Source organism: Triticum aestivum, chromosome 6D, assembly GCF_018294505.1.
Source record: "Triticum aestivum cultivar Chinese Spring chromosome 6D, IWGSC CS RefSeq v2.1, whole genome shotgun sequence".
NCBI lineage: Eukaryota > Viridiplantae > Streptophyta > Magnoliopsida > Poales > Poaceae > Triticum > Triticum aestivum.
Genome location: NC_057811.1, coordinates 62,501,907 through 62,517,129, shown reverse-complemented (window position 1 = coordinate 62,517,129; position 15,223 = coordinate 62,501,907).

The window sequence follows — 15,223 nt, the reverse complement described above, 5'->3', positions numbered from 1 at the left end:
ACTGAAGTTCCGGCTTACTCGCTCGAACAGGTAATTTGTAGAAACTTTCGACATGCATTAGCCCCCAAGTGCCAAGTGTCTTTGCTTGGAAAGTGCTTGGGACTTAAAAGTCGCATAATAATTATTCATACTATAACCCGGAAATTGTGCAGGCTGCTTACAAGAAGCTTGAGGCTGACATCTCTGATTTGAAGACCCGCCTGAGGACGCAAGAAACTGAGACCCGGAAGGCCAACGCCAAATTTGTGTCCAGTATTGCTGCTCAAGAGAAGCTGAAAAAGGACTTTGAAGCTGAGCGGAGAACTTGGGCCAAAGAGAAGGCTACTCTAGTGAGCCGGGCCGAACAGGCGGAGAAGGCTCTGACGGAGAAAACCGCCGAACTCTCCGGCTTAAAACGCCACGTGTCACAGATGGTCGCCGCCATCTTCGGTAAGTATCCCACCGGCTTTCATCAAGTTTATAATCTTTATGTCTCGTAACTCCCATCATTGCCAGCAGCTTACCCTACTCTGCTAAACAGGTCCAAGAAGCGCCAATCTCAACCAAAGCGTGCTGACCAAGTTGAAGGCCGTGTACACCCTGGTGGAGCAACTCTACACCGGGTCACAGCGCGCCTTGGCCGTGGTGGCCCTATCCAATGAGGTGCCGACTCACCTGGCGGAAGTTCTTCGCCGGCTTGCCGTTCTTCCCCAGCGTGTCCAAGAGCTGCGACGGGCCTCTGCAAGAGCCGGAGCCATAGCTGCTCTGAGCCGGGCCAAGGCGTTCCTTCCGGAACTAGACCCGGCGGACATTGCCCTAGGCTATCCCAGCTTGAAGGAAGACGGCACCCCCTTCGACCAAAGGGACTTCGCAGCCTGCGTGAAGATCATACGCCCGGCAGCCACTCTGATTGGAAATGACATGGATCTGACCAAGTATCAGCCGGGTTACGATGCAGAGAATCAGAGGATCCCCACTCCGCGCTATGAAGCCATCAGCTTAGTCCCGCCGACTCGTAAGCACACCTTTGCCCCGGAAATTGACCCGGCTGGGTTAATTGACGAGGAAGCTCAATTTGAAGCTCTGAGCGGCATTGACTGGAAATCATCAACTTTCCAGGTCTTGGGAACAGCCAGAGGAGCGGAGAGGGATGAGCCGGAAGCCTCAACCCAGCAAACATCTTAACTCTGTAGGCGGCTTACTCAAACAATGCTTCACCCTTTTGGACTCGATGAGTCTTGTAATAGAATAGGACCAACACTTTTAATTTTGCCGTGCCATCGTGCACATGTTGAATGCTGAATTCCATTCAAGTTGCTTCCTTATATTTCTCCGGGTCATAATTTGATCATTCATTTTCCTTAAGCTCAAATAGTTGCCTTTAACTATCCTGCATAGAAAAACAAATCACAAGTCTCTAGGCGGCTTACCGCACTAAAAATCATAATCTCATACATATAACCCGGAAATAAAGAGCTAAGTCATGAAAGACTGATCCTCAATCATATCCTTGATACAACCATAATAACACACATACCGGCCTGCAAGCACACTTCCGGCTTAGATAACCCGGGCAATAAGGTTGGTACCTCAATTCTGGTTTTCCAGTCTTAATAACGCCGATTGTGTTCGACTGGTACTGTAAATCAAAGTTAAGCCGGCAAAGTGAGACCCGCCGTGCATACTTGAAATAATCAGAAGAACTCGCTATAAATCAGAAAAACTTTAGGGGGCTTCCGGTTCGAATACGACCAGAGACCCGTCCCAAAGGGGTTATGCTAGGATTCGAATGCGATCATATAGCCCCCAGTGGGTGTGGCGATGCCAATCAAGAGGGTACCGACAGCTATGTTCTCTTTGGTTCGAATACGACCCATGTTTGAACAGGAAGCCCCCAAATGACCTTAAGGATTGTTTTACGACGCTGATTCGAATACGATCCACGTCGGTTCCCAAAGGGGGTTGAACTGTGATTCAGATATGATCAAAGAAAACTCCCCAATGAGCTCGGCACTTTGCCAATCAAATGGGTATCGACAGCTATGTTCTCTTTGGTTCGAATACGACCTATGTTTGAACAGGAAGCCCCCAAGTGACTATATTGCGTATGGCTAGATTCGAATACGATCATAAGCCGGATCCCCTTTCAAGTTACCATGTGATCTTGCAATGAAAACAACACGTTCACCTTTGGAGGAAAAAAAAGGACAGAGGTCCTGCTTTATTGCTTATCATAATATATACATGGCTTAGAGAAATATGTACATTATGAGAGCCGGTGGCTCAAGTGTAATAAGGCCGAAGCTGAGCTATGTTCCACGGCCGACGGGTCTCTTCCTCCGACTTACGTGAATCTTTGTGCTCCCGAATGTCAATGAGGTAATACGACCCGTTGTGCAAATTCTTGCTGACCACAAAGGGCCCTTCCCAAGGCGGGGATAGCTTGTGCACATCTGTTTGATCTTGGATGAGCCGGAGCACCAGATCGCCTTCCTGGAAGACCCGGGATTTAACCCGGCGACTATGGTAACGGCGCAGGTCTTGTTGGTAAATCGCTGAGCGAGCTGCTGCTATATCACGTTGTTCGTCCAACAAGTCAAGAGCATCTTGGCGCGCCTGTTCATTATCCACCTCCACATAAGCCGCCACTCGAGGCGAGTCATGACGGATGTCACTGGGGAGGACTGCTTCCGCTCCATAAACCATGAAGAAAGGCGTGAAGCCTGTAGATCTGTTAGGAGTAGTGTTGATGCTCCACAACACGGAGGGTAACTCCTCCACCCAACAACCCGGCGTCCGTTGTAAAGGGACCAAAAGCCGGGGTTTGATGCCTTTCAGAATCTCCTGATTAGCCCTCTCAGCTTGACCATTGGATTGAGGGTGAGCCACCGACGAAACATCAAGTCAAATATGCTCTCGTTGACAAAACTCCTCCATGGCGCCTTTGGATAGATTGGTACCATTGTCAGTTATAATGCTGTGTGGAAAGCCAAAGCGAAAGATCACCTTTTTCATAAACTGAACTGCCGTGGCTGCATCACACTTGCTAACTGGCTCCGCTTCAACCCACTTGGTAAATTTGTCAACTGCCACCAAGAGGTGGGTCTTCTTATCCTTGGACCTTTTGAAAGGCCCAACCATATCAAGCCCCCAGACCACAAAGGGCCAAGTAATTGGGATCATCCTCAGCTCCTGAGCCGGCACATGAGCCCGTCGCGAGAACCTTTGGCAACCATCACATTTACTGACCAAGTCCTCCGCATCAGCATGAGCCGTCAGCCAATAAAAACCATGACGAAAAGCCTTGGCCACAAGAGACTTTGAGACGGTGTGATGGCCACAATCCCCTTCATGAATCTCACGCAAGATCTCTTGACCTTCCTCAGGGGAGACACAACGCTGGAACGCTCCCGTAACACTGCGACGATGCAACTCACCATTGATAACAACCATTGACTTAGACCGTCGGGTTATTTGTCAGGCCAAAATTTCATCGTCAGGCAAATCTCCCCGGGTCATGTAAGCCAGATAGGGCACTGTCCAGTCCGGGATGATGTGGAGAGCCGCCACCAGTCGTGCCTCCGGGTCAGGGACAGCCAAGTCTTCCTCTGTAGGCAACTTAACAGAAGGGTTATGCAGGACGTCCAGGAAAATATTAGGCGGCACCGGTTTTCGCTGAGAGCCCAGCCGGCTTAAAGCATCAGCCGCCTCGTTCTTCCTGCGATCGATGTGCTCTACTTGGTAACCCTGAAAGTGCCCAGCAATGGCATCAACTTCACGGTGATAAGCCGCCATGAGAGGGTCCTTGGAGTCCCACTTTCCTGATACTTGTTGAGCCACCAAGTCTGAGTCGCCGAAGCACCTTACCCGGCTCAAGCTCATCTCCTTAGCCATCCGAAGACCGTGGAGCAAGGCCTCATACTCAGCTGCATTGTTGGTGCAAGGAAACATCAATTGTAGCACATAATGGAATTTTGTCACCTTTAGGGGAAGCCAATACGACTCCAGCCCCCGAGCCCTCCAATTGCCTGGACCCATCGAAGTGAATAGTCCAATATGTGTTATCCGGCTTTTGTTCGGGCACTTGTAGCTCTGTCCAATCATTGATGAAATCCGCCAAGGCCTGAGATTTAACAGCAGTGTGTGGCACGTGTTTCAGACCATGAGGTCCGAGCTCTATAGCCCACTTAGCCACTCTCCCTGTGGCCTCTCTGTTTTGAATGATATCTCCAAGGGGGGCAGAACTGACCACAGTGATGGGGTGACCCTGGAAATAATGCTTAAGCTTCCGGCTTGCCATGAACACACCATAAACAAGTTTCTGCCAATGCGGATACCGCTGCTTGGACTCAATGAGAACTTCGCTGACATAATAAACCGGCCGCTGAACCGGATGCTCCTTACCTTCTTCCTTGCGCTCCACCATCACAGCCACACTGACGGCTCGTGTGTTAGCAGCCACATACAGTAATAGAGGCTCCTTGTCAACCGGAGCAGCAAGGACTGGGGGCTCCGCCAGCTGTCTCTTCAAATCCTCAAAAGCAGTATTAGCTGCATCATTCCAGACAAAGCCATCAGTTTTCTTCATCAACTGATATAATGGCATGGCTTTCTCCCCCAGACGTCTTATAAAACGGCTTAAAGCAGCGATACGACCCGCCAAGCGCTGGACGTCGTTTACACACGCCGGCTTAGCCAGAGAGGTGATTGCCTTGATCTTCTCCGGGTTAGCTTCAATACCCCTGTTAGAAACCAAGAAACCCAAGAGCTTGCCTGCAGGAACACCAAAAACACACTTGGCCGGGTTAAGCATCATCTTGTAGACCCGGAGATTATCAAAGGTTTCTCTCAGATCATCTATCAAGGTTTTCTCCTCCCTGGACTTAACCACAATATCATCCACATAAGCATGGACATTGCGCCCAATCTGGTTATGAAGACAGCTCTGCACGCAACGCTGATAAGTCGCCTGTGCACTCTTGAGCCCAAAAGGCATAGATACATAGCAGAAGGCTCCAAAGGGAGTGATGAACGCCGTCTTCTCCTGGTCCTTAACCGCCATTTTAATCTGATGATATCCAGAATAAGCATCCAAGAAACTTAGGCGCTCACAACCCGCCGTAGCATCAAGGATTTGATCAATACGGGGAAGGGCGAAAGGATCAGCCGGACACGCCTTGTTCAAGTCCGTGTAGTCCACACACATCCGCCAGGTGCCGTTCTTCTTGAGTACGAGCACCAGGTTAGCTAACCACTCTGGGTGAAAGACTTCAACAATAAACCCGGCCGCCAAGAGCCGGGCCACCTCTTCACCAATAGCTTTCCGCCTCTCTTCATTAAACCGCCGAAGGAATTGCCTGACCGGCTTAAATTTCGGATCAACATTGAGAGTGTGCTCAGCGAGTTCTCTAGGTACACCTGGCATGTCAGAAGGTTTCCATGCAAAAATGTCCCTATTCTCACGGATGAACTCGATGAGCGCGCTTTCCTATTTTGGATCCAGATTGGCATTGATGCTAAACTGCTGAGATGAATCACCTGGAATGAAATCAACAAGTTTAGTCTCATCAGCCGACTTAAATTTCATTGCCGGCTCATGCTCCGTAGTCGGCTTTTTCAGAGAGGTCATATCTGTGGGGTCAACATTGTCCTTGTAGAATTTTAACTCCTCTGTTGCACAAACAGATTCTGCATAAGCTGCATCGCCTTCCTCACACTCCAAGGCCACCTTCTGGCTGCCATGAACCGTAATGGTCCCATTGAGACCCGGCATCTTGAGCTGTAAATACACGTAACACGGCTGTGCCATGAACTTGGCGTAAGCCGGCCGCCTGAATATGGCATGATACGGGCTTCTTATCTTGACCACCTCAAAGGTAAATTTTTCCACCCTGTAGTTGTGCTCGTCTCCAAAGGCCACTTCCAACTCGATCATGCCGACTGGATAAGCCGACTTACCAGGTACCACACCATGGAAAATAGTGTTTGACTGGCTGAGGTTCTTATCAATCAACCCCATACGACGGAAAGTCTCATAATAGAGGATGTTGATGCTGCTGCCTCCATCCATGAGCACCTTAGTGAACTTATATCCTCCCACCTGAGGAGCCACCACCAAGGCCAAGTGACCCAGATTATCCACCCGGGGAGGGTGATCCTCCCTACTCCACACTATAGGCTGCTCAGACCACCGCAAGTAGCGTGGAACCGCCGGCTCAACAGCATTCACAGCCCTCTTATGAAGCTTCTGATCTCGCTTACACAGACTGGTGGTAAACACATGATACTGTTCACCGCTAAGCTGCTTTGGATTGGTCTGATAACCCCCCTGCTGCTGTTGATGACCCTGGCCAGACTGCTGATTAAAGCCCCCTTGACCGTTCTGAGGATTAGAATTTGAGCCGCCGCCCGGGCCATGAAAGCCGCCGGCGCCTGAGCCACCGCCCGGGCCATTGTTGCCGTTAAAGGCGTTGGAATTCTTAAAGGCCTTCATGATTGCACAATCCTTCCATAGATGAGTAGCTGGCTTCTCTCTAGAGCCATGCCTTGGACAAGGCTCATTCAACAGTTGCTCCAGCGTCGGGCCTGACCCGCCGGCTCGGGGAGGGGGCCTCCCCTTGCGTCTCTGGCTATTACCCTGTGAACTGGCGTTGGCCACGAACTCTAGGCTGCCGTCGGCCTTACGCTTGCCACCTCCTTGGTTCCCCGGGTTATGCTGAGGACCCTTGCCATTGCCGTTCTTCTTTCCCTTCCCTGTCCTTTCATCATCTGAAGCGGGGTCCTTGGTACTATCAGAATCGGCGTACTTGACGAGAGCCGCCATCAGCGTACCCATGTCATTGCAGTCGCGTTTAAGCCGCCCGAGTTTCATCTTCAGGCGCAGGAAACGACAATTTTGCTCCAACATTAAGACTGCAGAGCCGGCATCCATCTTATCCGATGAGTGTATGATCTCTTTGACCCGGCGAACCCAATGTGTCGTAGACTCACCCTCCTGTTGCTAACAGTTAGTCAAATCCACTATTGACATAGACTGTCTACAGGTGTCTTTGAAGTTTTGTATGAACCGGGCCTTCAACTCAGCCCAAGACCCGATGGAATTCGGCGGTAGCCCTTTCAACCAAGTGCGGGCAGTCCCATCTAGCATCATGGTGAAGTACTTGGCCATCGCCGCTTCACCGACCTCCAGCAGTTCCATGGCCATCTCGTAACTTTCGATCCAGGTTGCGGGTTGTAAGTCAGCCGTGTAATTAGGCACCTTCCTAGGGCCTTTGAAATCCTTGGGTAGACGCTCATTGCGGAGAGCTGGCACTAAACAAGGCACACCTCCAGTCCTGGTAGGGATACCCACGTCGACGGAAGTCGTCGGATAAGCCGGGGGAGTCTGGTAAGCCGTCAACTGAGGCACCTGCTCCGCCTCTTGCCGCGCTCTGTCTTGGTCTGCTGCGTGAAAAGCTCCGTTATGAGCCGGGCCATGGCCAGGGGGCGGGTCATGGCGTCGGACATTACTTGAGCCGGTCGCTGAGACCATGTGTCTGCTGTAACTCGGGCTCCGGCCTGGACAAGGGGTCGAGTGGATCCTGTCCCGGCTGTAAGAGTACGCCTCTTGCTGCGCCAGTGCTGTCTGAAGGAGTTCCCTGACCCGGCGGGTTTCAATAGCCGTCGGAGAGTCGCCGTCAATTGGGAGGGCCGCCAGCCGTGCTGCTACGGCGACCATGTTCTCCAGCGGGTTAGCATAATGACCCGGTGGTATTGGCACATACTGAGGCGGGGCAGGGTTCAACCGGGGAGGCCCCATCACTTGTGGCTGAACAGGGGTCCCAGACCCGGGCACTATGATCCCTGGCGGGTTACTAGACCCTGCACTTGGCGTGTTGAAGAGGTTTCGAGGATCGTAAACCGGAGGGAGTCGAGATTGGGCCTTTTGATGCCTCCTTCTCATGATCTCATTGGACGCATTCTGATCCATCGTGAGCCGGAAGGACTGCGCCTGAATCAACTGAGTTTGGGCGTCAAGAGCCGCCCTCTCCGCAGCCATCCTGATCCCTTCCGCTGCCAGATCCTCTTTGGCTTTTACGAGATCCAACTTTAACTGCGCCACCTCCGCGTCATGCTGAGCTTGATCCGCCGGGTCAACCGCGGCGGTCAACAGGACCGTCATCTTGTCCGTGAGATCCATCAGCACCTAAGCCGGCGAGGGCACCGGGTTTCCTGCCCCAGCAGCAGGGTTCTGAACAGGCTGCGCACCGGCCATGAAGATTCCAACCCGGCTGAGTGGCTCAAACGGGTCCGGAATACTGTCACCATCGGAACAACCCATGAGCCTACCATCTTGAAGTTGATACAACGAGTTTGACTCATCTGTGGACGACTCGCCGTCAGAGCCGGCGGCCGTCTCATCACCAGATCCAGATCTATCAGAGTGCCCTCCATGGACACATCCCACAAAAGCATGCTTCAAGGCAGGCAGGGCCCGGGCGGGTCGTGCGCGCTGAGCCGTCTCGATGAGATCGGCGCAGAGATCCGGCTCAGGGCCCGGCTCACCAATCTTGCCAATGAAAACATGAATTCCGCCGAAGGGGACCCGGTATCCGTACTCGATTGAGCCGGCGTCGGGGCCCCAGCTTGCATCGTCGATATAGAGCTTGCCGCGACGACTCTTGGTCATCCGGCCCATAGCGTATCCCTTGAGCCCTTCGAAGCTGCCCTTCAAGAACTCAAATCCACCGTGCGCTGGCCCCACGGTGGGCGCCAACTGTCGTGGAATTGTCACGGCAGATGTCCTCAAGCTAGGACTTAGTCGTGGAGCCATCACTGCTAGGAAGCTTGAAGGGATTAAGCGGGACAAGGAACACGAGGGTTTATACTGGTTCGGCCCCTTACGGTGAAGGTAAAAGCCTACGTCCAGTTGAGGTGGTATTGATTAGGGTTTCGATGACCAGGGAGCTTAACTGCTATGCCTGGCTCTCGACGAGATCTTTCTTCTCCCCCTAAACAGCTGCCGGGTCGTCCCTTTATATAGAGAGGTTGACGCCCAGCAGCTTCTGAGAGTCCCGGCCGGCTTATAAGAGTGTCCGGCTCGGACTCTCAACTATTCTTGCCTTATACTACAAGTTCTACCTTAACAACGGTTGTAACTACGGGCCTTAAGCCATCTCCGGGTCTTAAGCCCATCTTTGGCCTGCCGTCATCAAGTTGGCGCCGGGCTTTAGCTGATGATCCTTATGTGTAACCCGGCCCCGCCGGGCGGGTGACTCCAAGGGTTATATCCTCAACAAATACCCTTCGTCCAATATATTGATCTTCACCTCCGGACCACTCCGGAGTTCCTCGTCACGTCCGGGATCTCATCCGGGACTCCGAACAACCTTCGGTAACCACATACTATTTCCCATAACAACTCTAGAATCACCGAACCTTATGTGTGTAGACCCTACGGGTTCGGGAACCATGCAGACATGACCGAGACACCTCTCCGGCCAATAACCAATAGCGGGATCTGGATACCCATATTGGCTCCCATATGTTCCACGATGATCTCATCGGATGAACCACGATGTCGGGGATTCAATCAATCCCGTATACAATTCCCTTTGTCTATCAGTATGTTACTTGCCCGAGATTAGATCGTCGGTATCCCAATACCTCGCTCAATCTCATTACCGGCAAGTCTCTTTACTCGTTCTGTAACGCATGATCACGTGGCTAACTCATTAGTCACATTGAGCTCATTATGATGATGCATTACCGAGTGGGCCCAGAGATATCTCTCCATCATACGGAGTGACAAATCCCAGTCTCGATTCGTGCCAACCCAACAGACACTTTCAGAGATACCTGTAGTGCACCTTTATAGCCACCCAGTTACGTTGTGACGTTTGGTACACCCAAAGCATTCCTACGGTATCCGAGAGTTGCACAATCTCATGGTCTAAGGAAACAATGCTTGACATTAGAAAAGCTCTTAGCAAACGAACTACACGATCTTGTGCTATGCTTAGGATTGTATCTTGTCCATCACATCATTCTCCTAATGATGTGATCCCGTTATCAATGACATCCAATGTCCATGGTCAGGAAACCATAACCATCTATTGATCAACGAGCTAGTTAACTAGAGGCTTACTAGGGACATGTTGTGGTCTATGTATTCACACATGTTTTACGGTTTCCAGTTAATACAATTATAGCATGAACAATAGACAATTATCATGAACAAGGAAATACAATAATAACCATTTTATTATTGCCTCTAGGGCATATTTCCAACAGTCTCCCACTTGCACTAGAGTCAATAATCTAGTTCACATCACTATGTGATTGTAATGAATCCAACACCCATGGGGTTTGTTCATATCTCGCTTGTGAGAGAGGTTTTTAGTCAGCCGGTCTGAACCTTCCAGATCCGTGTGTGCTTTACAAATCTCTATGTCATCTTGTAGATGCAGCTACCACGCGCTACTTGGAGCTATTCCAAATAACTGCTCTACTATACGAATCCGGTTTACTACTCAGAGTCATCTGGATTAGTGTCAAAGTTTGCATCGACGTAACCCTTTACGACGAACTCTTTTTCCACCTCCATAATCGAGAAAATTCCTTAGTCCACTAGATACTAAGGATAAGTTCGACCGCTGTCATGTGATCCATTCCTGGATCACTCTTGTACCCCTTGACTGACTCATGGCAAGGCACACTTCCGGTGCGGTACACAGCATAGCATACTGTAGAGCCTACGTCTAAAGCATAGGGGACAACCTTCGTCATTTCTCTCTCTTCTGCCGTGGTCATGTTTTGAGTCTTACTCAATACTCACACCTAGTAACACAGCCAAGAACTCCTTCTTTGCTAATCTATTTTGAACTCCTTCAAAATCTTATCACGGTATGTATTCATTTGAAAGTACTATTAAGCGTTTTTGATCTATCCTTATAGATCTTGATGCTCAATGTTCAAGTAGCTTAATCCAGGTTTTCCATTGAAAAACACTTTTCAAATAACCCTATATGCTTTCCAGAAATTCTACATCATTTCTGATCAACAATATGTTAACAACATATACTCATCAAAAAATTCTATAGTGCTCCCACTCACTTCTTTGGAAATACAAGTTTCTCATAAACTTTGTAAAAACCCAAAATCTTTGATCATCTCATCAAAGCGTACATTCCAACTCCGAGATGCTTACTCCAGTCCTTAGAAGGATTGCTGGAGCTTTGCATACTTGTTAGCATCTTGCAGGATTGACAAAACCTTCTGGTTGTATCACATACAACCTTTCCTCAAGAAAATCGTCGAGGAAACAATGTTTTTTGACATCCTATCTGCAAGATTTCATAAATAATGCAGTAACTGCTAATATAATTCCAACAGACTCTTAGCATCGCTACGAGTGAGAAAATCTCATCGTAGTCAACTCCTTGAACTTGTCGGAAAACATCTTAACGACAAGTCGAGCTTTCTTAATGGTGACACTTACCATCATTGTCCGTCTTCCTTTAAAATCCATCTGCACCCAACAGCCTTACGACCATCAAGTAGTTCTTCCAAAGTCTATACTTTGTTTTTATACATGGATCCTCTCTCGGATTTTATGGCCTCGAGCCATTCGTCGGAATCTGGGCCCACCATCGCTTCTCCATAGCTCGTAGTTTCATTGTTGTCTAGCAACATGACTTCCAAGACAGGATTACGTACCACTCTGAAGTAGTACGCATCCTTGTCGTCCTACGAGGTTTGGTAGTGACTTGATCCGAAGTTTCATGATCACTATCATAAGCTTCCACTTCAATTGGTGTAGGTGCCATAGGAACAACTTCTTGTGCCCTGCTACACACTAGTTGAAGTGACGGTTCAATAACCTCATCAAGTCTCCACCATCCTCCCACTCAATTCTTTCGAGAGAAACTTTTCCTCGAGAAAGGACCCGTTTCTAGAAACAATCACTTCTGCTTCCAGATCTGAAATAGGAGGTATACCCAACTGTTTTGGGTATTCTATAAAGATGCATTTATCCGCTTTGGGTTCGAGCTTATCAGCCTGAAACTTTTTCACATAAGCGTCGCAGCCCCAAACTTTTAAGAAACGACAGCTTAGGTTTCTCTAAACCATAGTTCATACGGTGTCATCTCAACGGAATTGCGTGGTGCCCTATTTAAAGTGAATGCGGTTGTCTCTAATGCCTAACCCATAAACGATAGTGGTAATTCGATAAGACACATCATGGTATGCACCATATCCAATAGGGTGCAGTTATGATGTTCGAACACGCCATCACACTATGGTGTTCCAGGCGGTATTAGTTGTGAAACAATTTCCACAATGTCTTAATTGTGTGCCAAACTCGTAACTCAGATATTCATCTCTATGATCATATCATAGACATTTTATCCTCTTGTCATGACGATCTTCAACTTCACTTTGAAATTACTTAAACCTTTCAATAATTCAGACTTGTGTTTCATCAAGTAAATATACTCAGCATCTACTCAAATCATCTGTGAAGTAAGAACATAACGATATCCACTGCGTGCCTCAGCACTCATTGGACTGCACACATCAAAATCTATTACTTCCAACAAGTTGCTTTCTTGTTCCATCTTACTGAAAACGAGGCCTTTCAGTCATCTTGCCCATGTGGTATGATTTGCATGTCCCAAGTGATTCAAAATCAAGTGAGTCCAAACGATCCATCTGTATGCAGTTTCTTCATGCATATCTACCAATAGACATGGTTCGCATGTCTCAATCTTTTCAAAAACGAGTGAGTCCAAAGATCCATCAACATGGAGCTTCTTCATGCGCTTTATACCAATATGACTCAAATGGCAATGCCACAAGTATGTGGTACTATCATTACTATTTTATATCTTTTGGCATGAACATGTGTATCACTACGATCGAGATTCAATAAACCATTCATTTTAGGTGCAAGACCATTGAAGGTATTATTCAAATAAACAGAGTAACCATTATTCTCCTTAAATGAATAACCGTATTGCGATAAACATAACCCAATCATGTCTATGCTCAACGCAAATACCAAATAACAATTATTTAGGTTTAATACCAATCCCGATGGTAGAGGGAGCGTCCGATGTTTGATTACATCAACCTTGGAAACACTTCCAACACATATCGTCATCTCACCTTTAGCTAGTCTCCGTTTATTCCGTAGACTTTTATTTCGAGTTACCAACACTTAGCAACCGAACCAGTATCTAATACCCTGGTGCTACTAGGAGTACTAGTAAAGTACACATTAATATAATGTATATCCAATATACTTCTGTCGACCTTGCCTGCCTTCTCATCTACCAAGTATCTAGGGTAGTTCTGCTTCAGTGACCGTTCCCCTCATTACAGAAGCACTTAGTCTTGGGTTTGGGTTCAACCTTGGGTTTCTTCACTAGAGCAGCAACTGATTTGCCGTTTCATGAAGTATCCCTTCTTTCCCTTGCCCTTCTTGAAACTAGTGGTTTTACTAACCATCAACAATTGATGCTCCTACTTGATTTCTACTTTCGCGGTGTCAAACATCGCGAGTTGCTCAAGGATCATCATGTCTATCCCTGATATGTTATAGTTCATCACGAAGCTCTAATAGCTTGGTGGCAGTGACTATGGAGAACCATCACTATCTCATCTAGAAGATTAACTCCCACTCGATTCAAGCGATTGTAGTACTCAGACAATCTGAGCACATGCTCAACGATTGAGCTTTTCTCCCATAGTTTGCAGGCTTAAGAAACTTGTTAGAGGTCTCATACCTCTTGACGTGGGCACTAGTCTGAAATCCCAATTTCAGTCTTTGGAACATCTCATATGTTCTGCGACGTTTCAAAAGCGTCTTTGGCGCCTCAATTCTAAACCGTTAGCATTACGCACTGAACTATCACGTAGTCATCAAAACGTGTATGTCAGATGTTCGCAACATCCACAGACGACGCTCGAGGTTCAGCACACCGAGCGGTGCATTAAGGACGTAAGCCTTCTGCGCAGCAATGAGGATAATCCTCAGTTTACGGACCCAGTCCACATAATTTCTACTATCAACTTTCAACTAAATTTTCTCTAGGAACATATCTTAAACAGTAGAACCAAAGCGTAAGCTATGACATAATTTGCAAAGAACTTTTGACTATGTTCATGATAATTAAGTTCATCTGATTATTTAATGAACTCCCACTTAGATAGACATCCCTCTAGTCATCTAAGTGATACATGATCTGAATCGACTAGACCGTGTCCGATCATCACGTGAGACAGACTAGTCATCAACGGTGAACATCTCCATGTTGATCATATCTACTATACGACTCATGTTCAACCTTTCGGTCTCTTGTGTTCCGAGGCCATGTCTGTACATGCTAGGCTCGTCAAGTCAACCTAAGTGTTTCGCATGTGTAAATCTGGCTTACACCCGTTGTATGCGAACGTTAGAATCTATCACACCCGATCATCACGTGGTGCTTCGAAACAACGAACCTTCGCAACGGTGCACAGTTAGGGGGAACACATCTCTTGAAATTTTAGTGAGGGATCATCTTATTTATGCTACCGTCGTTCTAAGCAAATAAGATGTAAACATGACAAACATCACATGCAAATCATAAAGTGACATGATATGGCCAATATCATATTGCGCCTTTGATCTCCATCTTCGAGGCGCAGCATGATCACCTTCGTCACCGGCATGACACCATGATCTCCATCATCGTGTCTTCATGAAGTTGTCTCGCCAACTATTACTTCTACTACTATGGCTAACGGTTAGCAATAAAGTAAAGTAATTACATGGCGTTTTTCATTGACACGCAGGTCATACAATAAATTAAGACAACTCCTATGGCTCCTGCCGGTTGTCATACTCATCGACATGCAAGTCATGATTCCTATTACAAGAACATGATCAGTCTCATACATCACATATATATAATTCATCACATCCTTTTGGCCATATCACATCACATAGCATACCCTGCAAAAACAAGTTAGACGTCCTCTAATTATTGTTGCATCACTACTGGAATCAGCTACTTTGCCATCTGCCAGCTCTTTGCCGTCTGCTAGCAGACGGCAAAGAAGCTCTTTGCCATCAGCTACCCAAAAGCTGACGGCAAAGAACTGGCTGATGGCAAAGACTTTCTTTGCCATCAGCCAGTTCTTTGCCGTCCGCTAGCTGACGGCAAAGATTCTTTGCCGTCTGCTAGCTGACGGCAAAGAGGGAGGGGGCCCCACTGAC